This window comes from Cryptomeria japonica, chromosome 8, assembly GCF_030272615.1.
Source record: "Cryptomeria japonica chromosome 8, Sugi_1.0, whole genome shotgun sequence".
Classification (NCBI taxonomy): Eukaryota; Viridiplantae; Streptophyta; class Pinopsida; order Cupressales; family Cupressaceae; genus Cryptomeria; species Cryptomeria japonica.
This window is the reverse complement of record NC_081412.1, coordinates 158,438,826-158,465,089: the sequence shown is the minus strand read 5'-3', so window position 1 is coordinate 158,465,089 and position 26,264 is coordinate 158,438,826. Positions and strand designations below refer to the sequence as shown.

At 36.7% G+C, this 26,264-nt stretch overlaps 1 protein-coding gene across 3 annotated transcripts in view; it reads left to right on the top strand.

Moving 5' to 3' along the window:
- Positions 1 to 4,922: 4,922 nt before the first annotated feature.
- Positions 4,923 to 26,264, top strand: part of LOC131044816 (protein unc-13 homolog) — a 193,899-nt gene continuing 172,557 nt past the window's right edge. The window contains exons 1-2 of one of the 3 annotated variants that reach the window (XM_057978253.2): positions 4,923 to 5,260; positions 23,295 to 23,502. The gene's annotated coding sequence lies outside the window, so the exon portion shown is untranslated. Of the gene's footprint in view, positions 5,261 to 5,612; positions 5,648 to 23,294; positions 23,503 to 26,264 lie in introns of all 3 variants that reach the window. The other 2 variants (XM_057978252.2, XM_057978251.2) reach the window with 2 other exon arrangements.

The following is a 26,264-nucleotide window of genomic DNA, read 5'->3' as shown; positions in this document are numbered from 1 at the left end:
TGAGCACCAAAGTTTTATGTGTATCAATTGTTGTCAAAGTGATTCTTTATGGATTTGGTGAATGTACTAACTTTAGATTAAGTTTGAAATATATGTAGATAAAAAGGATCAAAAGGTACTAAATTTCACATAATTTTTAAATTAAGGCCTTGGTCCTCTAGAATAGTATAAATAGAGCCATGTATTCTCACCTTAGAGGTAGGCTACATAGCCTAGTTAGTACATGTTAACAAATGAATACACATGGACAAGTGCCTTAAGGTGTTAACCAAATAAGAGTTGTATAGGTTAAAGAGCACTTGGATGGATATATGGAATGTTAGCTTGAATGATCATTGAAACAATAACAAATAAATCAAGCACCATGCAAACTAAAATTTTAGAATAGTCACATGGATAAACAATATTGGAAGGAGATAGAAAATATCTCACGAGTCAACCCACTTATAGACATCACAAAAAGTTGTATGTGGAAGAAAAAATAAAATGAAGCCTAATGGAAATAATTTGTAAGAACTTATCTTAGACACGCTCATATGTGAGACAAGTATATGAAAGCCACCTAAAAAGGAATAGGAAGAGATAATGCATTTTTTATCCATTGAATGATGGAATTTTTTGATGAAATTTAGGTTTATAAAGAAACCTTAAAAAATATATGTGTATCAAACTCTTTGAAACGATAATAGTATTGGTAGTCTCATTTAGAGTATCGAGATGACATTGATGGCCTCCTTGCCATGTGGAAAGATAAACCTAGGCCTCAATAAGAATGGTGGATTAGTTGGTGGGAAAGAACTATTACTTGTTTTATGTTGTTTATCTATGAATATAGGCAAATTTGCTACTAAACACTATAGACTTGAAAAGTCTTTAAAATGATAGTTGGAACATAGGTTGTTTCTTCTTGTTTCTAATCCTTTTAACATTGTCATCTAATAATCAATAGCCCACACTAATAACATGTTGTAGAAATTGGATGCCTATAAAGACAAAGGATCCCAAAATCTTGCTCATATTCACTGGATTAAAGATGATGATAAATGAACAAAATTCTTCTTCTAATTCATGGAGCACAAACATAAAAATTGGTTGCTCTTTTCAATCTTGTCACTCATACATCTTTCATTCACTTTTTATGGTCATTACAAAAAAAATCTTTATTAATAAGTTGACGAGAGATCCCCTTTGAGTTCCTATAATTTATGACAGTATTGTTAGCTACATAGCGTATAAATTGACCCTAACTATAGTCATTTTCTTGATCACCTACTTAATATATGAAGCTATTTATTATATTATGTTGGAGAAAAGATTGGGTGTTGATGGTCTCCCTATAGAAATTTAGAGTACTCTTTGGCCTCATATGACTTCGACCATTTTTATCTTGAACCTATTGAGATGGGATATTCAAGGGAAATTATTAATAAAGGACTGATAAAGCTCATCCCCAAAGGAAAAGATGGAGACATTGTTAATGGTTGGAGACCTATTGCTTTACTTAACACCTTGTACATAATTATTTCCATGTCCTTGGAAAAAAATATAAAATATATTCCTCAAATATTTTAAACTTGAGCAGAGAAGATTCCTAGGTGGAACTTGTTATATTTTAGATAGCTTGCTCCTTGTCTAGGAAATAATATAGTGGACCCAACAAATTTCCTAAGATACATTAATACTTAAACTTGACTTTAATAAAGCTTATGATCATATTTGTTGGCCTTTCATCCTTAATATGCTAACATGGTTGGAATTTAGGCTCATGATCTTCAATCACATTAGAATATTGTTCATGAATGTAAGTACCAAATTTTATGTCAATAGATCTCTCTCCTCATAAATTCATTTAAAAAGTCCATCCACCAAGGTTACCCATTTTCCCATTATTATATGTCCTTGTTGTTGATGCTCTCAACTATCTTTTCTAGTATGCTTTATCTACTAATCTTATTCAAGGAATTTCCTTCCCAAGTAACTCCAAGGTCCTAAAATCTCATTTTGTTTATGATAGTATGCTGTTTATTCAAAACTTACCTACTAAAGTGACACACACTCTATTTATTTCCCACTTATTTTTCATTAGGTAGAATAAATTAATTGAATAGGATGGTAAACCCCTTGGACTCATCCATAAGATTGATTGTATATATCTTTTTAAAAAGAGAATTCATATTTTCAAAGATCTATGGGAACCCACTAGCTTTAGTTTGAAATCTTAGCAACATCTCAAAACTTAGTACAACTTGTCTCCTCCTAACAAATAGATAATTCTTGACATTCAACAACTTGTTCCCCTTGAGATCTATAATTTATTGTCATTACACACCCATGTGTAAATTTTTTGAATAATAGAGGGTCTCATACCCATAGCCTCTACTTCTTTATGCTCAAAATGATCTATATGAAGCTTCTTCTTTCAATCCCCATTTCTCCCCAACTCAATGTGGATTGGAATTGCAAGTTTAACTATTCAAAATGGAATAATCTTAGTTTCCAAATCTAAAAATCCAAAACTAATGCATTGACACTCACCTCACTTTCCTCCACCCTCCCTTTCATGTCCTTTTTGTACTAAAATGAAATCCATAAAACATGCTTTTTGGTTCTACCCCAATACTAGAAATATTTGGCTTGCTCTCTTCTTCTCCCTCCTACCTCTTTTCCTACATGTTTGGTCATGGAAATTTGCTCTTGTATGAACCTCCATTTCTCACAATCTCATCATCCACACTTGCGGGAATGTAATTCTTAAGTTTATTTAGAAATTTTGTTGTGTGGCAATTTTCTCTAGCTCCTTCTACCCCCCTTAATATGAGATCTAAATTATCTTCTCTAACTTAATTCTTCACATTGATAACACTTCCCATGCTCTTCAAGACAATTTGGGGGCTAATATTGGTTTGGTTAATGCTAGTCACAACCTCCTCTTATAGCTTTAGAAAATTGAGGGTGTTTAAACCTCTTTTGGGAATCTCTAGGAATTTCTTCATGTTCATAACTCCTCATGAGTTTTTATCTTGTTGAGATAAGTATATTTTGTCTAGGTGTACTATTTATTCTATGTATTTAAAGCAAACCACCTCTCCTCAATTGTAGGGATTAAGCTATTTTGATGATTGGCTAACATATGATTTATTGTGACACTAGTATTCAAATGTTTAATAACGATTCCCCCCATTTCTATGGTTTATATATTTGGCACCTTGACTCTTTGTTTGGGATGCTCTATTTTGCTACCAACGAGGATGGATATCTATCTTTCTCTTGCTCTATGAGCCTTTTATGTAAATAAATGATAAAAAATAAAATAAAACTCTACATTTTGTGACATGAGGTTTCTCATGTTAGTCTCCTCTTCAATGACCACTTCATTATTAACAACTATGACTATTTGTACCTAATTGTCAATTTTGTGCATCAATTTGTTGTACAATTAACACCAATAGTTACTTACGTTGTTTGATTGTGCTTGCTCTTCTAAGATTGCTCATTGCAGCTATTACTATTTTATTTTATTATTGTTTTTGTTATATATTTTTGTTTTAGTACAATAAAAATAGTATCAATTTAAAAGAAAAATGTAAACACATCAACAAAAAGAGAATTGACTTATAATATTTAAGAACTTAACCTCTTAGAATTGAATGAGAATTCAAATAAGTTGCATCTTTTACATCTTTTAAGTAATCAAAGCACTAAATTATTGATTTAATTGAGCATATGTAGAATTTGAAGACTCTCACATTGGAAGGAGAGGTGCAAGGTCATATAATGATATTTTATTTTTATGCCCTTTCTAAACCTTTTACAACTCAACCTCCTTGGCAAGATTATGAACTAGCTATAAGGGATAGGAAAGCAACTCATTTGTTGATGACAAGTGTTGGTGTTAATGGAGCAAGGGTTGTGGCATTACAAGTAGGTTAAACTAGATGAAGAACAAGTCCCTATTGCCTCATAGTTACATGTCCATTGCCTTTTCGGTTCTATTATTTATCTTATTACGATATAGTATTATTTGGTATGGGTTTATGGTTAGTTTCAATCAAATTATCCCCTTTTTAATAATAAATATATAATAAGATTCTAGGTTTGATGAGCTAAGTATGAGGGATAGGAAAGCAACTCATTTGTTGATGACAAGTGTTTGTGTTAATGGAGCAAGGATTGTGGCATTCGGTTCTATTATTTATCTTATTATAATACAATATTATTTGGTATGGGTTTATGGGTAGTTCAATCACACTTTTGCCTTTTTCTAATAATACATATATAATAAGATTCTAGGTTTGATGTTTGTTGAACAAACATTTTTTCATTATCAAATTATTTTTTTCATTTTATAAATATGATAGATATTTTTTGATACAATGTAATATGTTTTCTTCTATTTATATAAAGAAAATAACCTATCCCTTCTAAACAAAAAGATCATTAGATCTCAAAATATAATGATAATTATTACTTTTTATTTATAAAATAAAAGTAAGACAAAAAAAAAAAACACATTAAAATGATTTAACATAAAAATCCTGTCTTAAATCCACAAATCTCCATAAGCTTAAATGAAAAAAATAAAATAAAATAAAAATCTCATTTCCTTTCTTTCTCATTGAGATCTACTTCCAACCAAACTAGTTAATTATTAATTAAAAAATCTTGCATAAGTCAAATCTCCATGCTGCTACGCATGAGCTGGCTTTAAACTGAACATGATCTATTCTTTTTTATTAATAATCTAAAAATACCCAAGGAAAATTAAAACTTAAATCATTTCCTTTAATTTCATTGAAGACTACTTCTAACTAAGGTTTCTAGTTTAGAGAAATCTTAGCAAAGCAGAGAACTTATGTATAAGTAAAACTATATTCGTTTGGCAAAGAATGCTCTCCCTAACCAAACCGTCACATTTGATTTGAACTCAATTTTACGACAGGACCTTTATACCATTACGTGCCTCATCAATAGCTAAATTATTGGGTACAAAGGCTTTATCAGAAGAACGGCGCAGCACAGCAATCACCGAAACAAGGATTCACCGTCACGAGATAGTCACAAGGGCCCACATATAAATCGTTGTGACGATCTTTTATCCCACAGCCGATAAACCAGCGCATGTGACCGTGTGGGGACGTCAGACCTTCGGACAGGGTAAAAATGGAGCGTCTGGATAAATAAACAGACACTGCCAGTTTGTATGTAGCTATGGCCATGGCGAAATAGCAAATGTCAACTATCACCAGCTATTTTCCAAACGGTACTTTACTACATTTTGCGATTCAAGTAAATCTGAATTTATCACTCATTTGCACACTGTTTTGCTCCAGATCTTACGATGTAGCTTAATTTGTCATTCAGTTAATTGGACAAACCGTTCTTTCCGCAATATTTAACTGTAACTGAATCTGAAGCAGAATGATTTAAACTAATTTTATTTTTCTCTCCTTTTGAGTGTAAGCAAATCTGAAGCATAATATTAAAGTTTTTTTCCTCTGTGTATGACTTTAACCGAATCTAAAATAATATGACGTTTTCATATTGCTGGATGGATCTTGTGGTGTGTTTGGTTTGATCTGAGTATTGAGTGACTTGCATTTTTAAATTTGTAGAAGGTGCAAGGTTCTGTGGAACATCTGCAATGCAGGTAAGCTTTGCAGTTTTAGATGAGAATGTGTTGGTTTAAATCTTGTTATGGAATTTCTGGAAGTGGAGACGCGGCATTCGTCTTTGAAAGCTGTGAATATCTTTAGAGAATTTATATTTGATGCTTGATCTCAAGGTTGAAATGGATAATAGTATTCTTATAACGTATCACTTTACACTTTTTTTGTAAAAATTCCACGAAATTTACAACAGACGTAGAAATTGAAGCAATGAGAGTGAAATATCGGATAATTTAGTATACATGGCAGGGTTTACGTTTCAAGTTCTTAAACTTTTTTTTGAATCACTAGTAATGTTAAAATACAGCTGAATTGCGGTCTATTTTAGTGCACACTTGTCTTTAGCGAAGGAATTTAGGGCATAAAACTAACAGTAAGGGTCAAACTTGGCGAAATCTACGTCATGTGTAAAGGCTGTAGCAGGGAGAGTGAAGCATTTGATTATTTACAGTAAATGCTCTCTGTAGGAGCTCTGAGTTTGGCCCTGCTTATTCTTCGAACGGAAAAAGATAAGATTCTACCAAATTTTGCTACTTACAAAAATAAGTAGTGATCTTAAATTGCATTTTTAAAAATAATCTTTCATAATAATAATTTTTGACATAAATTTTAGAGAAAAATTGGAGACATAAAAAGAGGCAAGAAAAATTGTGGAGCCTCTTGTCATTTTTCTCAATAAGCAGCTACTGCTTATTTTCAGCCCCTCCTTTTTTTTAAAGCTTATTTTCAAGTTTTAAGCAGCCGCTGATCCACCAAAATAGGAAAAGATTCTAATTTATCCTTTCCCCTTAATTAAAAATTTGCATGGGAACAGTTCAGCTGCTTAATTTTAAGCCGGAATTGCTCTTAATCAGCAGCATGGCGACTTGTCAAAGCGGTGTTAGTTGCCTCCTGTTTATCCAGCAAATGTCATCCATAATAACAAACACTGCTTATTTTACGGATGCATGAACATTTACTGTAAAATTAATCATTGAGAATGAGATATTGCATTGTTTACGCTCAAATGTTGTTAAAGTTCAAGGTAGCTGCGATAGAGATCTATGCTGATGCCGTCTCTGTTTCTATTTGCAGTTCGTGTCTCCTTTGTTTGCTGCTGTGTTTGTGCTCGAAGTATTCAATTCTTTTATGTTCGTGCTGGCGTACTTTATCATGCTTATATGTTGTGATGACTGGGCTTATGTGACTTGGCATCATCATGTTTTCTATCGACGTCCCTTATTCTTCATGTATTGCTTCTATTCTATTTTCCTTGGTGGCTACCGATTTTATTCGGAATTCATCCGATGTGTATCCTGATGTTCGTTGACTATCCATTGAATCTTTTATGCTTCAGTGGCTGTCGGTTTAGCAACCGATTCTCTCCCATGTGCGTCTTCTTGTATTCCTGCGTGGAGCTCATTTGCCCAGCCATATGATATATTATATGTATCGTGTTGCCTATCTTCATTTAGATTCTTCTTCGGCAGATTGGTTATTTTGTTGCAGGCTAAATTTGTCTTAAAGCAAGTCAAGAGCAGTGTATATGTTTTTCATCAGAACAGTGATTCAATATTTGTTCTATGATGTGTTTCAGATTTATCAGAATTTGTGAAGACTTATAATATGTATGTGAGCTGTATTATTCGATTCCTCTGTCTTAAGTGATTTTTCAGAGAATCGTATTTGTCTTAGAGTGATTGATGGTTATCTGAAACTATCAACATTTGTATTTATTTTCTAAGATATAAATAAAAGACATATTTGTGTGGGCTGGGTTTTTCACCCTCAAGTGGAGGGTTTTCCCAGGATAAGTCTCTTGTGTTCTTCTTATTCTTAAGTTTTTTTTTTCTGCTTTATTCTGGTTCAATTTTAACATGCTATCAGAGCAGGTCTAGAAGATCGATCTAGAACCAAAATCTTGTTTTAAGTACTTTATTTCTTACAGTTGTTTGCCTAAGCCATTCATAATGGTGAACGGATTGAAAGTAGAAGATAGACTAGATGGTTCGTCAAATTTCTCTTCTTGGAAATCTAGAATTCTGATTACTCTAGAAGAGAATGATCTCCTTGACTATGTCTCGAAAGATGTAGATGCAGAGAAAGTTCAATGGAGAAAGAATAGAACCATGGCTAAGAAAATTCTGATTGATTTTGTTAAGGATCATCTGGTTCCTATCATCTCTAAGTTGGATTCAGCTAAGGAAATGTTTCAGACCCTAAAGGATCTTTATGAATTCAACAACACTAGCAGAGCTCTAGCCCTGAGGCGTCAACTATTGCATGTGAAAATGGGTAGAGGAGAATCTGTTGCTTCTTATTTCATGAAAATTTCAGAGTTAAAAGATCAACTTAGTGCAATTGGAGTTACTTTTGCTGATAAAGACTTGGTGAGGCTAGCTATGAATGGACTTCCCAACTCTTGGGAATCCTTCATTCAAGGAATTAGTGGAAGAGATGAACTTCCTAAGTTTGCTAGGTTGAGAATAGATTGCATTCAGGAAGAATGCAGACAAGAAGCTAGAGGCAATGGTCGCAAATCTCATCATGAAGATGATCATGTACTTGCTGCCCACACATCTAAGGGGAAAGGAAAGAAAGGTAACTACAAAAGATTTAGAGATAAGAATTTTGAGTCTGCCCTTGATGCCAAGAAAAAGAGGAAGGATCTTTCTAGAATTCAGTGCTTTAGATGTGACAAATTTGGTCACTTGGCTAGAGATTGTGTATCAAGGTCAAAGCCTCAAGCAACTGTTGCAAATGTTGAGAATCCTTCTCCTCAAAGAGAGTCAAGTGAAAATTTTGAGGGATTCTTGTTTATTTCTGCACTTTCTAGCAATGTTCCTACTCTAGTGTCGTAAATTGTACACCCTTGCTAGGGTGGTACAATTTCACACTTAGGTTAGCACCCACCTTAGTGTGTCTTGCATCTGGCATTATTATTTCCCTTTAAGCATTTAATTAATTAATTTAATTAAATCTAAAGTCATATTTCATCACCTCACACATTATAAAGTCATATTTCATCACTTCACACATTATAAAATTGGGCCCTTTACCCTAAGTGTGCCCCTTTTTATCTTATTCCTCCAATAAACATTTAATCATAAACGTTAATTATGTCCTTTTTCGACCTTTAAGGCCTGATTTCGCATATCAAGACACCTTGAAATCAGCAGTAACTTTGGGATTCGCTCTAATATTATCATATCTAATAGCCCTGAAAATTTGGTGAAAAGTTGGTTGGATCGTGGCGAGAGTGCACATGGTCCTCAACTTTTTTCCCGAAATTTTGGGAGCACAATTCTATGATATTATAATACTTAACCCCAAAAGATTGACGGGAAATTCAATTCCTAGGTCGGCCTAAAGGCAGAATCAAGTCGAAATTAAGATCTAGGGTTTCATACATAAGAGCTCTCTTTCTTCATTTGAAAGGACTAAGAGCCAAGATCTAAGGGAATCGAATCGAGGAAAAAGCTATTGGAGCAAGCATAAGGAGCCTTTTATGTAGTGAAAGAGAAGAGTAATAGGAGATCTAGTGACAATATCTCTCCCTTGGGGATTGGTACGATTTCATGTTATTTTCATGTCTTTGTATGATCTTCTTTATATCAATTTGCATATTTACATTCATGCTTTAGATCATTTAGCATATTTTGTTTGAAGCATTGTCATTTACATTCACATTTACATTTAGGGTTTACTCTCATGTGTAGGGTAGCTCTAGTTTCTTATCATTTAGGATCTTGCATACACACAAGGTTTTAGCACACACATTTTCAGTACATTATCGACTATTTGTGGAGGTGGAAATCACCAACACAGGGGTTTGACTAAGGCAAAACCCCATATGGCCACCCAAACCTTCCCTTTTCAGTTGCAGGTGTAGAAACAGGCATCCAAAGGCAGTTTGTAGAAACAGGCATTCAGAGGCAGTTTCGGATCTGGAAAAGGCATCAACACCACTCAAAAGTCTCAAAAGTGTGATCTCTCAAGGACAGGGGCATGGCGCCCTGGTCCCTCCATTTTGCAGTCAAATTTGACAAGTTGCAGACTCAGGACCTCCAGTTTGCAGTGGCTCCGTTGCAGCCTCCTGTTTGCAGAAACAGGACAGTGGCATGGCACCCTGGTCCAGGTCAGTTTTGTTCAATTTGCAGCATTAGGTACACATCCAAAATCCTCCCCCTTTCATGCTTTCAGTATCTCAGTTTCAGATCTGCAAGTTTGTGCAATTTCGAGTTCATTTATGCTTCATTCTTTATCTCCTAATCTAGTTGATCATTCAAACCCTAGTTTTTCTCATAATTTGCAACAAGAGGAATAGAAACCCTAAGAGGTGATCCTTGGCTCTCTCTTTTTCACAAGAAGTAGCCAAAGTGAGCTATCTCCCTAGGCTCTTTCATATTCCCAATGTTTTGGCAAAAGTCGGATTAGGTCCTAGTCACCCGATCTCGCTTTTCCCGCCCACACATTTTGGTGAACCCGACGTGAATCCAACCTTCTTTAATTTTGATTTATGTTCTCAGATCTGAGTGTTTTTTCTATTTCAAATTCAAATTTACATTTACAAGTTTCAATTCCTTGCAAATTTCAAAATTTAGAGGTTAATTTTGCTAAAACCCTAATTTTTCAATTCAAAATTGAACTTGTGGATAGCTTAATTTGGATCATTGATTTTAGATCTGATTTTGGAACACATTTCACTCATAAATTTCATTTTCTAAATCAACATTTAGAGTGCTTGCATTGGTTAAAATTGAACATTTCCTTCTATTTTGCATATGTTATCATTTGAAAGAGGAAATATTTTGTCACGATGCATTCATTTCATAGATGTGATAATGGGTTAGCTTCCCTTGCTTCAATTTTTCCATCTATTAGAGAACCTCCTCCTATCTGTGACAACATTTTAGTGCCTAAAAGATTTGTTACCAATCCCTTCAAAACTCTCCCATGCTCTAAGGATGAAGATTTGAAGGGTGATCTTGACAATTCTCCTAAAACGTGCCCTTCTCATCTAGCTATCTTAGAGGAAGAGGAGGATATCATAAACACTTTTCTTAATGTTACTTTACCTTCTTTACATGATGCCTCTCTAAGTGAAAAGGTATTGATGGACATTGACTTATCTTCTCCTAAATTTGGTCTTACCAATGGGGGCATGTTAGTACAACAAGAGGTTATGAGCACTTCTTCCAAAGATCTCCTTCCTAAGCATGAACCTTTGGGGAAAGATGTTCATCTCCCTCCTAAAGAATACTCACCTCATGAGGTTCATTTTGTGCAAGAAGATGGTATTGTCCCTACTTTTCCTATTGATGGCATTTCCTCTTTTAATTCCAACAAAATTCCCACTAGAGATGATGCATTAATGAGAAATGCTTTCCCTTCTCCTAAAGTTTGTCTTACCCCTAAAGATGCCTTAGAGAAAGAAGATGAAACCATGACCAATTTCCTTAATGCTCTCTCCCCTAAAGATCCTATTGAACACATTTTGAGGCAAGAAGATGATGTAAACACATGTATTGATGCTCTCCTTCCTAAGGATGAAGAATTAATGAACAATGTTATCCCTTCTCCCAAAATTGGCAATAACAATAAGGACATCTTTGTGCAAGATATTTCTAATAGTTTCTTCAATGACCTCACTATTTGGGATGAACCATTAGAAGAAGGTGTTGATTATTCTCTCCCCCACGAGAGAATAATTCCCTAGCCAAAGGGGATGAAATCATGATTGATAATTCCCTTGATAGCATCTCACCTTCCATGAATCTCAATCATTCTCCCTCTAAAAATGAAGCATCTCCCTCTCCTCAACTAGGTTCTACTCATATGGATACCCTAGTTCAAGACAAGATGGTTACCATCTTTTTCAAAGATCTCCCTCTCAAAGGTGAGACTTTAAAGAGTAATGTCGATCCTTCTCCTAGAGAGTCTATTCTCCCTGTAGATCCTTTGATGATAGAGGATGATATGATCTTTCCTAGTAATACTCTTCCTCCTAAAACATCAATGCCTACTTCTATTCTCCCTCCTAAAATTGGTCTTATCCATGATAATATTTTAGTGCAAGGAGAGACTATCAACAATTCTTCCAACAATCTTGTTCATTCTTCTTCTAAGGACACCTTTGATATTCCTAAACCATCCTCAATCAATTTGATACATGTGAATGAAACACCTAATAAACCCCTCTTCACAGTTCAAGGTGCTTGCCCTTCTCAAAATTCCCCACGTAAGCCTATCTTAGTGGTTCAAGGTGGTTATGCTAATGATTCTTTTTGCACTCCTAAGAAACCTATTATTACTGTGCAAGGAGGTTATCCTACTAAGAGCCCTTATGAGTATGCTAAGAAAATTACTGGAGAGAGTTATCATATGGTTGCTCATACTTACAACACAAGAAACAATAGGCAACCTAGTCCTCCTCCAATTATCCCAACTTCATTTCCTCCCTCTCAACCTATTCTTCCGCAAGCACCTCGTATATCAAACCTTAGCAAGGAGTATGATCTCATTGAACAACTTAAGGCCACTCCTGCTAAGATTTCTATTTGGGATTTGGTTCAAACTTCACCTGCTTATCATGGGATGTTACAAGATGCTTTGAAAAAATTAGATGTCCCACCTGCAGTGACACCTAATAACATGTCCGCCTTGATTGATCCTACAAACAAATCCAAAGCTCAAATTGTATTCACACAAGATGAGTTACCTTCTCCTGAAATTCAAAATCAATATGATCCTATTATGATTGTGGTTATTATCCATGATAGTGCTATAAGCCGAACCCTTGTGGACAATGGATCTGGCCTTAATGTTTGTGGTGTGGACTTGTTGGATAAGATTAAAGTGGATCGTGCTCTCATCAAACCTTCTTCTCTTACTATTCGAGGTTTCGATAACGTGGCTAAACAATGTCTAGGTGTCATTACCTTGCCTGTTAGGGTAGGTCCTGTTGTGTTACCTACACCTATCATGTTATGCTTGGTAATTTGACATATAACCTTCTATTAGGCAGACCTTGGATTCATAGCATGCAAGCTCTCCCCTCAACTTTGCATAGGCAAGTCAAATTCATTTATAACAATACGACATACACCTTATTAGCTGATACCAAACCTCAAGAACCATTAAAATCTGGATCTTCTTGTTCAGCTGCTTCCCATTCTTCTCCTAATCCTTCTTCTTCTTCAAACACATCTACTTCCTTTAATGATCTTGTCCCTTCTAGTACTCCTGATTCTTCTACTCAATTGGAATCTCCTCCCAAGGATCTCTTTTCTCCCGAAGAAGTGCTCGCAAATGATGATTGGGGATCTCTGGACTTTAATTCTACATTTGTAGGAGAGTATAGAGTATCTTGGAAAGGATCTAAGACTGAAAAGGAGAAATCTAAGGAGGAACCTAAAGAGCAACCCACTTTGTCTAAGCAACTAAGTAACAACTTCGTGGCTGCTTCTAATTTAAATAATTCTTCAAATCCTCTCTCTAATTCATACAGCACTGAGACCTATGAGGCATCACCATCTTCTTCTGATTTTGCATCCCTTTATGGTCCTGGTTTTCACATTTTAGCTAAGAGTGGCTACGATGGCAATGGTTGTGGCGCGAATGAACAAGGAATTAAAGTTCCTTTAGAACATAATACACATGAAGCTTCATTTGAACTTGGATATAATCCTTCTACGCCCACCAAAGCATCTAAAAGACCATCTCTCAATGTGAATGCTATATTTAGTAGTGATGATGACCTCACCTTGATTAAATCATCTTCTACTTCTTTCAACACTTATCCCCCTCATAAGGAAATCTTGGTGATGAACAAATCTCTTTATGAATCCCCTCAAGAGATTTCTAATCCCACTTATGAGGCTTTATTTTCTACTCATTCTAAAATCCCTTCTTCTAGGAATAAGGCTCTAATGAATTATACTTATCCCTCTCCTAAGATTTCTTGTGTGCAAGAGAAGTATGACTTAGTGGCCTATTCTTCTCCTATAAACTTCTCTCTGTCTAAAGACTTTTTAGCATTCATCATTTTATACATGTTTTTAATCTCACTTATAATAGAGCATTTAACATGTCAAATTCAAATACCTCATTCAGTCTATCATGTCTTTAAATAACATTAATGGCTATTATGTTGCTCATCATTATGTGACATTGGTAGCTCACCTACTGGGGGCTCATTGTCATTCATGATGGTACAATTTCACGTGTAATCATACTTTTGGAAGCAACATAATAGCCTATTTCTATCCCATCTCTTCTCCCTATATATATAGGGGGCAAGAGTGATTTCAAACATCTCTCCTTAAGATTAAAATATCCCCTTTGTGAAGTATTGTCTTCTATAAGGATTTCTTATTGATTGTAGAGGTGTATTCATACTTGAATTCCTTCTCTCATATTGGAACAAGCATCCCTAATGGGTATCTTAAGTACATATCCTTAATTGGGACCTCCTCCTTGGTGTTGGAAGTCTTTGATCATTCATCAAGTTCTTTTCTTCATTGAGTAGTATCTTTTATAATAAACCCTTCTATTTTGTGCATGTGCATATCCCTGATGAGAATCTCTTGCCTTCTTTTAGAAGAGTGTTGTTATAAATAATCTCTCTTTGATGTCATCTCAATCCTCTACTCTTTTCAAATCTCTTGCATTCATTCGTTATAGAAGATGTTATATTTATCTAAAACAACTCCTCCTGAAGGTAGATGTCTTTTGAACAAAGATCTCTTCTCCAAGGATCTCCTGTATACTTATAGCAAGATATCTCTTTTCAACTGTCTTATCCTTGCTTGATGAGTATTCCCTCTCTTGCTTGGATTTATGACATTGTTGCATGATGGATATCTTCTTGGCGTCAAAGGTAGGTATCCTTGTTCTACTTGCACATGCATGCATGAGGTTGTGTGGAACTAACGGTGTTCTCACTCCTCCCTTACATGGATCACCCAGACAGACTCTGGGGGCTAGTTTTCCATGTCCTTCTCTCCATGGATCACCTAGTTTTAGGGGAAAGATGTCCATGGTTCCTTTTCTCTTCTCATGGATCACCAAAGTGTGTATTCATGCTTTATGTCTCTTCTTCCTTCTCTTTGTATTTGTTTCCATTTAAATCTTTCATCTTGTGTTAGAGAGCTCTCAAATCCTCACACTCTTTGTTGAGTTGGAATTGAGGCTTAGTTCTCTTTCTTACCAAATGATTCTGCATTAGTTTTTGATCTTGTATCAAATCTTCTTGTGAGCATTTGTCATTAATCTTCTTTCACAATTCGATGTGGTAAACATGATACCCTGTTTCAAATCACTAAAATTAGCAAGCCGAAACATGGGGGGCATATAGCTACCCTCGAATTTTCATCACCTTCCTTAGTAAGCATTTAGGTGATTTTGTGATTTTATCTAACATGTGTTTTTGTAGGCTGCGGATCCTAACTGTGTACTGCAGATACCGTTGGGGGCTTCATTCGACAACTTGTGGATATATCCTTTTTCATGAATGTTTACTTTTCTTTACTTTAGCTTGCATATGCACGTAGTGTCATATGACCGCTAAAGTGGGGGCTAAATGTAGTGTCGTAAATTGTACACCCTTGCTAGGGTGGTACAATTTCACACTTAGGTTAGCACCTGCCTTAGTGTGTCTTGCATCTGGCATTATTGTTTCCCTTTAAGCATTTAATTAATTAATTTAATTAAATCTAAAGTCATATTTCATCACTTCACACATTATAAAATTGGGCCCTTTACCCTAAGTGTGCCCCTTCTTATTTTATTCCTCCAATAATTCATTTAATCATAAACCCTAATTATGTCCTATTTCGACCTTTAAGGCCCGATTTTGCATATCAAAACACCTCGAAATTAGCTGTAACTTTGGGATTCGCTCTAATATCATCATATCTAACGACCCTGAAAATTTGGTGAAAAGTTGGTCGGACCGTGGCGGGAGTGCACATGGTCCTCGACTTTTTTCCCGAAATTTGGGGAGCACAATTCTATGATATTATAATGCTTAACCCCAAAAGATTGACGAGAAATTCAATTCCTAGGTCGGCCTAAAGGCGGAATCGTCGAAATTAAGATCTAGGGTTTCATATATAAGAGCTCTCTTTCTTCATTTGAAAGGACTAAGAACTAAGATCTAAGGGAATCGAATCGAGGAAAAAGCTATTGGAGCAAGCATAAGGAGCCTTTTACGTAGTGAAAGAGAAGCCTATGTGGAGTCTTCAACAACATCAAACAACATTTCATCAAGCATTCATCATCAATTAGGAGCCTTGAAGACATTGAAGAGTAATGGGAGATCTAGTGACAATATCTCTCCCTTGGGGATCAGTACGATTTCATGTTATTTTCATGTCTTTGTATGAGCTTCTTTACATCAATTTGCATATTTACATTCATGCTTTAGATCATTTAGCATATTTGGTTTGAAGCATTGTCATTTACATTCACATTTACATTTAGGGTTTACTCTCATGCGTAGGATAGCTCTAGTTTCTTATCATTTAGGATCTTGCATACACACAAGGTTCTAGCACACACATTTTCGGTACATTATCGGCTATTTGTGGAGGTGGAAATCACCAACACAGGGGTTTGTCTTAGGCAAAACCCCATATAGCCACCCAAACCTTCCCTTTTCAGTTGCAGGTGCAGAAACAGGCATCCAGAGGTAGTTTCGGAACTGGAAAAGGCATCAACACCACTCAGAAATCTTAGAAGTGCAGAAATCTGTCAAGGACAGAGGCGTGCCCTAGTCCCTCTATTTTGCAGTCAAATTTGACAGGTTGCAGACTCAAGACCTCTAGTTTGCAGTGTCTCAGTTGCACCTCCTGTCTGCAGAAATAGGACAGTTGCTTGGCACCCTGGTCCAGGTCAGTTTTGTTCAATTTATAGCATCAGGTACACATTCAAAATCCTCCCCCTTTCATACTTTCAGTATCTCAATTTCAGATCTGCAAGTTTGTGCAATTCCGAGTTCATTTATGCTTCATTCTTTATCTCCTAATCTAGTTGATCATTCAACCCTAGCTTTTCTCATCATTTGCAATAAGAGGAATAGAAACCCTAAGAGGTGATGAAGTAGCCAAAGTGAGCTATCTCCCTAGGCTCTTTCGTATTCCCAATGTGTTGGCAAAAGTCGGATTAGGTCCTAGTCACCCGATCTCGCTTTTTCCACCTCCACACCTACAAACAGTGATACTTGGTTAATTGATAGTGGAGCATCTTGTCATATTACTGATTATCGTGAGCACCTCTCAAACTCGAAATAAAAAGACTCTCATCTTCAAGTTATTATTGGTGATGATGCATGTTACTCCGTGAAGGGTGCTGGTTCTACTTCTTTTCAGTTGGACTTTGGTATTCCTTTTCATTTAAGTGGTGTCCTCTTTGTTCCTGGTATTAAGAGGAATCTGATTTCTATTTCTGCATTAGAAGACAAAGGTTATCATGTTGCCTTCGCTGATGGAAAAGTTCTTGCATGGAAGAAGAACTCAAGTATTCATTCAGCTCGTGTTATTGGAGTTCGTCATGACAATCTTTACAAGCTTTCAGCTCATGATTCTTCAAGTTGAAGTGAGCTGTGGCATAAAAGATTTGGTCATTTAAATTTCAGCATTTTGTCTTCAATGGAGAAGGTTGACATTGGTCTTCCGAAGTTGAACCAAAATCATGAAGGTGTCTGCAAGGGGTGTGCTCTAGGTAAGAACATTAAGAGTACCTTTCATAGTAGTGAAAATAGAGCAAAGGATATTCTAGAATTAATTCATTTTGATTTATGTGGGCCCATGTCAGTTGCTTCGCCTAGTGTTTTTTGGTATTATATCACTGTTGTCATTTTATGACACCCTTGGTCCATCACTGAGAACCGATCAGAGATAAGATCCATGGACCGGCGTTGCCCCAGTTGATCAAGGAGAAATGTAGTGGATTTATGAAGTGTGAAGTGTTGTCTTGTCTGGAGGAAGTTTCCTTCCTTGGTCTTCTTTCCGAAGTTCCCCGAAACCTTTTAACCTCGAGGTTCCAAAGTGTTGTCTTGTCTGGAGGAAGTTGCTTTCCTTAGTCTTCTTTCCAAAGTTCCTCGAAACCCCGGAACCCCGAGGTTCCAAGGTTCCTTCCTTTCCTTGTCTCCTCTTCTGTTTCCTGGAACTCCGGAACCCCGTGGTTCCGAAGTTCCCTCGCCTTTTTTCCCAGTTCCTCAGAACTTCGGAACCCCAAGGTTCCGAAGTTCCTTTCTTGCTTTCTCTCCAGTTCTTCTGAACTCTGGAACCCTGAGGTTCCAAAGTTCTTTTTTCTTTGTCTCCTTCCCCTTCCCCGGAACTCCGGAACCCCGAGGTTCCGAGGTTCCTTTCCTTGCCTCCTTTTCTGTTCCCTAGAACTCCGGAGCTCTGATGTTCCTTTCCTTGCCTCCTTCTTTGTTCTCCAGAACCCTGGAACCGCGAGGTTTCTAGGTTCCTTCCCTCTTTCCTGGAACTCCGGAACCCCGAGGTTCCGAAGTTCCTTCCTTAGTCTTCCCCACTTTGGGAACCCAAGTTTCCGAAGTCTTCCGACTTCCTTCCAGCTTGCAACACTCCCGGATGGCGTGATCAACACTTAAAGCTTTAAATGCTCCAACGACTCTTGTGACTTGTGCGCCTTCTTTTGTGGAGCTACATGGGAGCATTTAATGATGTTTGTAGGATCTCCATCAAGAGAGGTACAAGGCCATGTTTATTTGTGGTTACTTATGTCATGCCTGCATGCTTTGACTTTGGAATGTCAGTCAATCCACCTTCTTGAAGTGCCTTTCTTCTTAGGATTGCGTTGTCAGGGTATGGCCAGGTTGCTTGCATGTACACAATGTCAGGTGCATGCACTTCCCTGCATTCCCTGACTGACATTTCCCTGCACACACAAGGGTCAAGGCTTCTCTTCCTTGACCAACGGTCTCTCCTCTGCGACCAGTTTTCTATATAAAGGTTGTTAAGCCTCATTGTAAAGGGTTCTTTCCCTGCTGGCTTGAGCTATTCTATGCTCTTTCACTTCTCTTAAAGACTTGTATATTTTTGCATTTTTGCAACTGTAAGTTTGGCCATTGGCCTTTGATTGAATTGATCATTCTTGCCTTACTTCATCTTATGGATGTTGTGTATTTGTTCTTACCTTCATTATAAGTCTATGTTTGTGGCTTTCTTTCACATATATGCTATGTTAACCTATTTCTGGGTGTGACTTGTGGGAAACCTTCTCCCCTCTTGGCATTCAACAAGTTCTAACTTCCATACATGTATTGAGGTCATTCATGCAACTAAAGTTTGTGCATCTCTTGGGTATTTCAATTGATTCTTTGTGCTATTTCAGGTGGGGAGAGAAACATCTCTTATCTTGGTGCATCACCTCCTTTCATTTTAAGCATTTCCCTCTTCCCTTTTCCTCTGCAAGTTGTTAGGATAGGTTTAGGAGTAAGTTTTGAAGTGTTGAGTTGGTTCAACACCTGCACCTGGATTGAGAAGGAAGTCGGCCTTCTCCGGAGATTCAACTCCCCTACGCAAGGTCCCACACTTTGGGGTTGTTTCCATGTTTCATGAGGTTGTTGAGTTGATAGCTCAACAAGGGTGCAAACTTTTGTGATAACAATCACCTTCATTGATGATTTTTCTTGTAAGTGTTGGATTTATTTTCTGAAGTCCAAAGAGTCTGATGAAGTTCTGTCTAGATTTAAAGAATTCAAATCTTTTGTTGAAAATTTATCTAACAAGAAGATTAAGATTCTAAGGTCTAACAATGGAGGAGAATGTGTCTGGTATTTTTCATAATTTTTGTGTTGAAGCTAGGATTAAGAGGGAGTTCTGTGTCCCTTATAATCCTCAACAAAATGATGTAGCTGAAAGAAATAACATGACAATTGTTGAGGCAACAAAGGCTATGATTCATGATCAAAGCCCTCAAACATTTCTATGGGCTGAGGCTTGCAGACAACAGTTCACATTCTGAATCGTACTCCTCATTAGATCCTAGACAACTTGACTCTAGAAGAAGCTTTTACAGGTGTCAAACCAAATGTTAGTTATTTCAGAATCTTTGGATGCCCTGTTTATATTCATGTTCCAAAAGAGAAAAGAACTAAATTAGAACCTTCAGGCAAAAAAGGCATCTTTGTTGGTTATAGTGAATCTTCAAAAGCATATAGAATCTACATTCTAGGCCAAAAAAAAAACCACAGATTGAAATCAGCAGGGATGTAGCTTGTAGGAAATCCAAAGAGTCTAACTTGGAATCTGATGAAGATTTTGAGCATCCGCAAGATTTAGATTCGGCTGATTTGAATCCACCTTCAAAGATTCAGAGGAAGAATACAAATTTAGATCCTGCTGATTCGGCTGCTTTGAATCCACCTTCAGAGATTCAGAGGAAGAATACAAATTTAGAAGATCCAGCTGATCCAGTTGATCCAACTGATCCAATTGATCCAATTGATCCAGTTGACTATGTAGTTACATCAGCAGGTCCCAATATTAGTTCAGCTAATAAGAAAAGACCTTTGTGGGCCAGGCACACTATGGAAGAAGCTGAAAAATGCAGCACCTCGTGGTACTTTCAAAGAAAGTAAAAGGCCTCATAAGTTTGCTGGTTATGTATCTTTGATGAGTCACATTATAACATCCGAACCTTCCAGTGTTGAAGAGACTTTAAATCAGCAAGTGTGGAAGGATGCCATGATGGAGGAGTATCAATCTATTATAAAAAATGATGTATGGGACATTGTTCCAAGGCCTAAAAATAAATCTGTGGTTTCTTCCAAGTGGCTGTTCAAAATCAAACACGCAGCTGATGGGAGTATAGAAAAGTATAAGGCTAGATTTGTTGCCAGAGGTTTTTCACAAAAGGAAGGCATAGATTACGAAGAAACCTTTGCACCTGTAGCATGTTACACTTCTATTAGGGCCATCATAGCTGTTGCAGCTGTTAAGGGTTGGAAGCTTCATCAGATGGATGTGAAAACAACTTTCTTGAATGGTATAATTGAAGAGGAGGTTTACATCGAGCAGCCAGAGGGCTTTGTTATTCATGATAGAGACTCACATTGATGCAGGCTGAAAAAGGCCTTTTATGGCGTTAAACAAGCCCCTTGTGCTTGGTATGAGACAATAGATCACTATCTTTTGAGCTTGGGCTTCCTAAAGAATGATGCTGATCCAAATCTATACTTCAAGGTATGTGATGACAAAGTGCTGATTTTAGTGCTATATGTTGATGATTTATTTCTCACTCGTAATGATGATCTCATTGTCAAATGCAAGGAGTTAGCTTCAGAATTTGAAATGAAAGATCTTGGTTTGCTGCATTATTTTCTTGGACTTGAGGTTTGGCAAAGACCAAATGAAATCATATTGAGTCAAGGAAAATATGCACTTGATATTGAAGAGATTTGACATGTTAGTATGTAAGTCTATGACTCTATGGTGACTCCTATGGAAGTAAATCTGAAAAAAATTACATGATGATGCAACTACTTCAGATTTAGTTGAGCCTACTATGTACATGCAATTAATTGGTTCTTTAATGTACTTAGTTAACACAAGGCCTGATATATACTATGCAGTTAATACCTTGAGTCAGTTCATGTGTGAACCAAGGCATATTCATCTTGTGGCAGCCAAACACATATTGAGATATGTACGTGGTACAATAGGATATGGCTTAAAATATTCTTCATGAGTAGAGCTGAACTTGTAGGGGTTTTCTGATTCAGATTGGGCAGGTTGTGTGCCTGACAGAAAAAGCACTTCAGGATGCTGTTTTAGCCTAGGTTCAGCTATGATTTCCTGGTGAAGTAGGAAACAATTTTGTGTTGCACAAAGTACAGCTGAAGCAGAATATGTTGCAGCTTGTGTGGCTGCAAGAGAACCTGTGTGGCTTCGAAAATTACTTGCAAGCTTGTTTGGGCAGCCTTTTGAACCTACTGTGATAATGTGTGATAATCAAAGCTGTGTGAAACTTTCAGTTAATCTAGTATTTCATGATAGAACCAAACATGTGGAAATTAAATATCATTATTTGAGAGACATGGTTCAACGAAAAGCAGTTGAACTCAAGTACATTTCTACGGAGGAGCAGATTGTGGACATTCTCACCAAGCCACTTTCGAGAGTGAAGTTCTGTTACTTTTGGGAAAAACTTGTTATTGTGGAGAATGATGCTCTTGCTGAGAGAGAGTCTCAGTTTCAGTGATTCATTGCATTTGGTTAATGAGTTCTTCTCTGCGAGAGAAGTTTGAGGTGAAATCCCTTGTTAATGAGTTCTTCTCTGCGAGAGAAGTTCGAGGTGAAATCCCTTGTTAATGAGTTCTTCTTTGCGAGAGAAGTTCGAGGTGAAATCCCTTGTTCCACCCTCTGGGAGTAGCTATGGTGGATCCACCCTCTAGGAGTAGCCATGGTGGAAGTCGCGTGTGACTTCATGACTTAACTTGCTATTTTATTTCACCCTCTAGGAGTAGCTATGGTGAATATTGTTATACTGATATATCATTGTATTTTAGAAATCTATGTTGAGATGTTTGTTGATATTCTTTTGAATGCAGCTTTGTGTACCTGCCATGAGATGGCACTCTAAGATCTCTCTCTAGCTAAGAGGGAGTGTTAAAGTTAAAGGTAGCTGCGATAGAGATCTATGCTGATGTAGTCTCTGTTTCTATTTGCACTTCGTGTCTCCTTTGTTTGCTGCTGTGTATTTGTGCTTGAAGTATTCAGTTCTTTTATGTTCGTGCTGGCGTACTTTATCATGCTTATACTTGTGATGACTGGGCTTATGTGACTTGGCATCATCGTGTTTTCTATCGACGTCCCTTATTCTTCACGTATTGCTTCTATTCTATTTTCTTTGGTGGCTACCGATTTTATTTGGAATTCATCCGATGTGTATCCTGATGATCGTTGACTATCCATTGAATCTTTTATGCTTCGGTGGCTGTTGGTGTTGTAACCGATTCTCTCCCATGTGCGTCTTCTTGTATTCCTGCGTGGAGTTCATTTGCCCAGTCATACGATATATTATATATATCGTGTTGCCTATCTTCATTTAGATTCTTCTTTGGCAGATTGGTTATTTTGTTGCAGGCTAATTTGTCTTAAAGCAAGTCGATCAGTGTGTATGTTTTTCATCTGAACAGTGATTCGATATTTGTTCTATGATATGTTTCCGATTTATCAGAATTTGTGAAGACTTATAATATGTATGTGAGCTGTATTATTCGATTCCTCTGTCTTAAGTGATTTTTCAGAGAATTGTATTTGTCTTAAGAGTGATTGATAGTTATCTGAAACTATCAACGTTTGTATTTATTTTCTGAGATATAAATAAAAGATATATTTGTGTGGGCTGGGTTTTTCACCCTCAAGTGGAGGTTTTCCCAGGATAAGTCTCTTGTGTTCTTCTTATTCTTAAGTTTTGTTTTCTGCTCTATTCTGGTTCAATTATAACAAATGTCGCCATTGAAGCTAAGGGTTTTGTCATAGCATATGTATTTTTTTGTATGATTTCACATTGTAACAAAGTCCTTGTTATTTCTTTGGTCATAGGTTGAGTTACAATAAGCCTTGTCATTGTTGTCCATGTTGTTTTTGTCGTCCATCATCTGTGTCTTTGCAGTGCCAATGAAAAGAGCTTTGAACACATCTGCTGAGGGGAAGATTGGTGTTTCTAATGATAGAGAAATGGCGGAAAATTCATCAAGTCAGGAAAGCTGTTACTCAGTACAATGGAGCACTCCTGTGAATGATGCTGAAATCTAGGTTGTAAAAATTGCAAGCCCATATGAGGGAGTGCACCACATAAAGGGTTGACAGGAATTTTCAAGGTAAAAATTGGACATGTTGTGAAGTAATTTTCAAAATCCTGATGATTATGTGCTAATGCTAAATAACATTGCATAAGTCACACAATAATGAAATCTTCAAAATGAAGAAACATACAGAAATAATTAAACCTTCAGACCAGTCATTTATTTCTGGGAAAAACTTACAAGGCAACCTCCACAACTGATATACTCACAACTGCATGGAAATTCACTATATCATGTTACAATCTTTCTATCTTGCTCCTATCTTTATACTAATTCAGTTAAAAATCTAACCTCCAAAAAATGAGCTTTATTGAAAAAGAGTCCTTATCACTTATAAGGCCAAGATGAAAAAGAAGTCTAAATGTTTTTCTACACTTTATTTAGACTTATTTAGTTAAATAAAAGACTTTCATTTTAATTCATAAAAGTGAAAAAGAAAATAGAATAAATTGAACCTTTTCACACTTTCACTCTGAACTTATGTGGAAGTTCCTATCTGAGCTAAAAACTCAACAATCCCTCTTAACAATGAAGGTATTCTGTACCAATCCATCAGATACCTACTGATTTTCTGCTTCCTAAAAATTGGAACGCTCTATGATGTTGCTCATCAATACTATGTAGTTCGGAAACTTCTTTGGAGGTCTGCTCTCCTCAAATGTGCTCTACGAGCCTCAACATTCTCTTGAGCATCCTTTAATGTCTGTGTGAACCATCAAGGTCTTCTGAACAGAATTGGAATGGGCTAAAGTCTCTCCCTCCTAATTTGAAATCTGCTATCCTGAATTGGAAGCTACTGATGTGTTTGGAGACCCAAGCTCAACCTTTGGAGCTTACTGCTTCTCATCCTCTATCACTGGAAAGATCTCACGAGTCTTCTTAGATGCAAAGTCTTCCTCAAACTTTACATCCGTACTGACTACTACTTTCCTCCGCTCTGGAATAAAGACCTTGTAGGCCTTTGAAGTCTCATTATAACTCACAAATAAACCCTTCTTATTGGAAGGCTTCAACTGGGGTTTTCTCTATAGGTATATCATATATGGATATAAGCTGAACAACCATCCATGTGGAAACGACTCACCTCTAGGTTCACACCACTGAATGTCTCTATTGGTGTCTTGTCCTCCAAAATCTTATGAGAACACCTGTTTGGATTCTTCTGAATATTGATTGCTATAAGAGATGCTTTTGACGGGTGAAATGTCAGCAAGTGTAGGTCATTAATCATGGCCTTAACAGCCCCTATTATGGATCAATTCTTATGTGCTGCAACCCCATTCTGCTGTAGGTTGTACGAAATTGTAAACTCCCTCTTCATCCTTTCTTGCAGAAACTCTCAAATTCCTTGGAGGTATGCTTTTCCCCATTGTCTGATCTTAAGAACTTGATCTTCTTCCTTCTTTGATTTTCAATTAGAGATTTGAATCCCTAAAACTTGCTAAAGAGCTCAACTTTGGTCTTTTAAAATTAGATCCACTTCTTGCGAGAGTAGTCATCAATGAAGGAAAAGTAATACATGCTCCCTACAATTGATCTTGTTGACATCAATCCACACACATATGAATGCACTAAGTCTAGAATCTCCTTAGAACTATGCTCATTGCTTGGGAAAGCAACTTTATCATGCTTGCCAAGTGTCCATCCTCCAGATGCTCCTTGTTCAATATTAAATTTTGAAAGACCTTTGATGATCTCCCTTAAAATAGGTAATACTTTTTGATGCAGATGCCCTGTCCTCTTTAGCCATAATTTGCACATGTCGTCATTATTATGAACAAGAGCTTGAATTGGTTCACCCTGTAATCTGAATATATTGCATTATCTAACCCCTATAACCTAAGCTATAATTGGGCTATATTCCTTGAGCCTGATAAGAACTTCCTGATCCTTGAATTCTATTGCAAAGTCCTTATTTTTTGTAGTCAAAATTGAAAGCAGATTTTTCCTGAGACCAGGAACAACCAACATATCATCAAACTCCAAAGAGTTACCAGACTGTGGTTGAAATTTGGCATCATTATCAAGCTTAACTTGAAATTTAGAGTTATGTTCTCTTAAATTAGTAAAACATTGTTGGGCTGATGTCATATGCCCAGAAGCCCCATTGTCCACATACCAAGCATTCCTCGAAAACGTGCTGGTAGAAAGACAAGATATCATTGACCCAAATCTTTCTTTAAATTTAGTAGCAAATTCATTTACTTGAATTCCTGCAAAGGGTGCCACTTCCTCCTGCTGCTACTTTTTTTGGTTCTTCTTCTTCTTGTCTAGACATTTTGGTGCATAATGACCAAACTTATGACAACTGAAGCACTTGATATGACTCAAGTCCTTCTTTCTTGGTTGTGAGGATCTTTCCTCATCCTTTCTCTGACCCTTGCTGTTCCCTTTTCCTTTATTTCCCTTCATCTGCCCACAGAGGGCTAAATTCTCATCACCACTCTTTTTGTTGGTTTTTGACTCCATTCTCCTCGTGGATAGATTCATTACATAGTCTTACAAAGGATGGAAGGTTCTCTTGGACACAAATGCCCTAAACAAATGCTTGCCACAAAGATGAGCATCTGTTCAATTCCAAGTTGACTAGCTTTGTATTTTCAACCTTCTCCCCACCAAGTTGATCACGAAGTTGTGTAATCATCATTAGGTAATTGGTAACAATATCTAATTTAGTCATCTCTATGGATTTGAGTTTGTTCCTCAATATCATTTTTTTGTTTATGTTTTTGCTTAGGAAAAGACTAATCAAAGCATTAAGAATCTCCTTGTATATT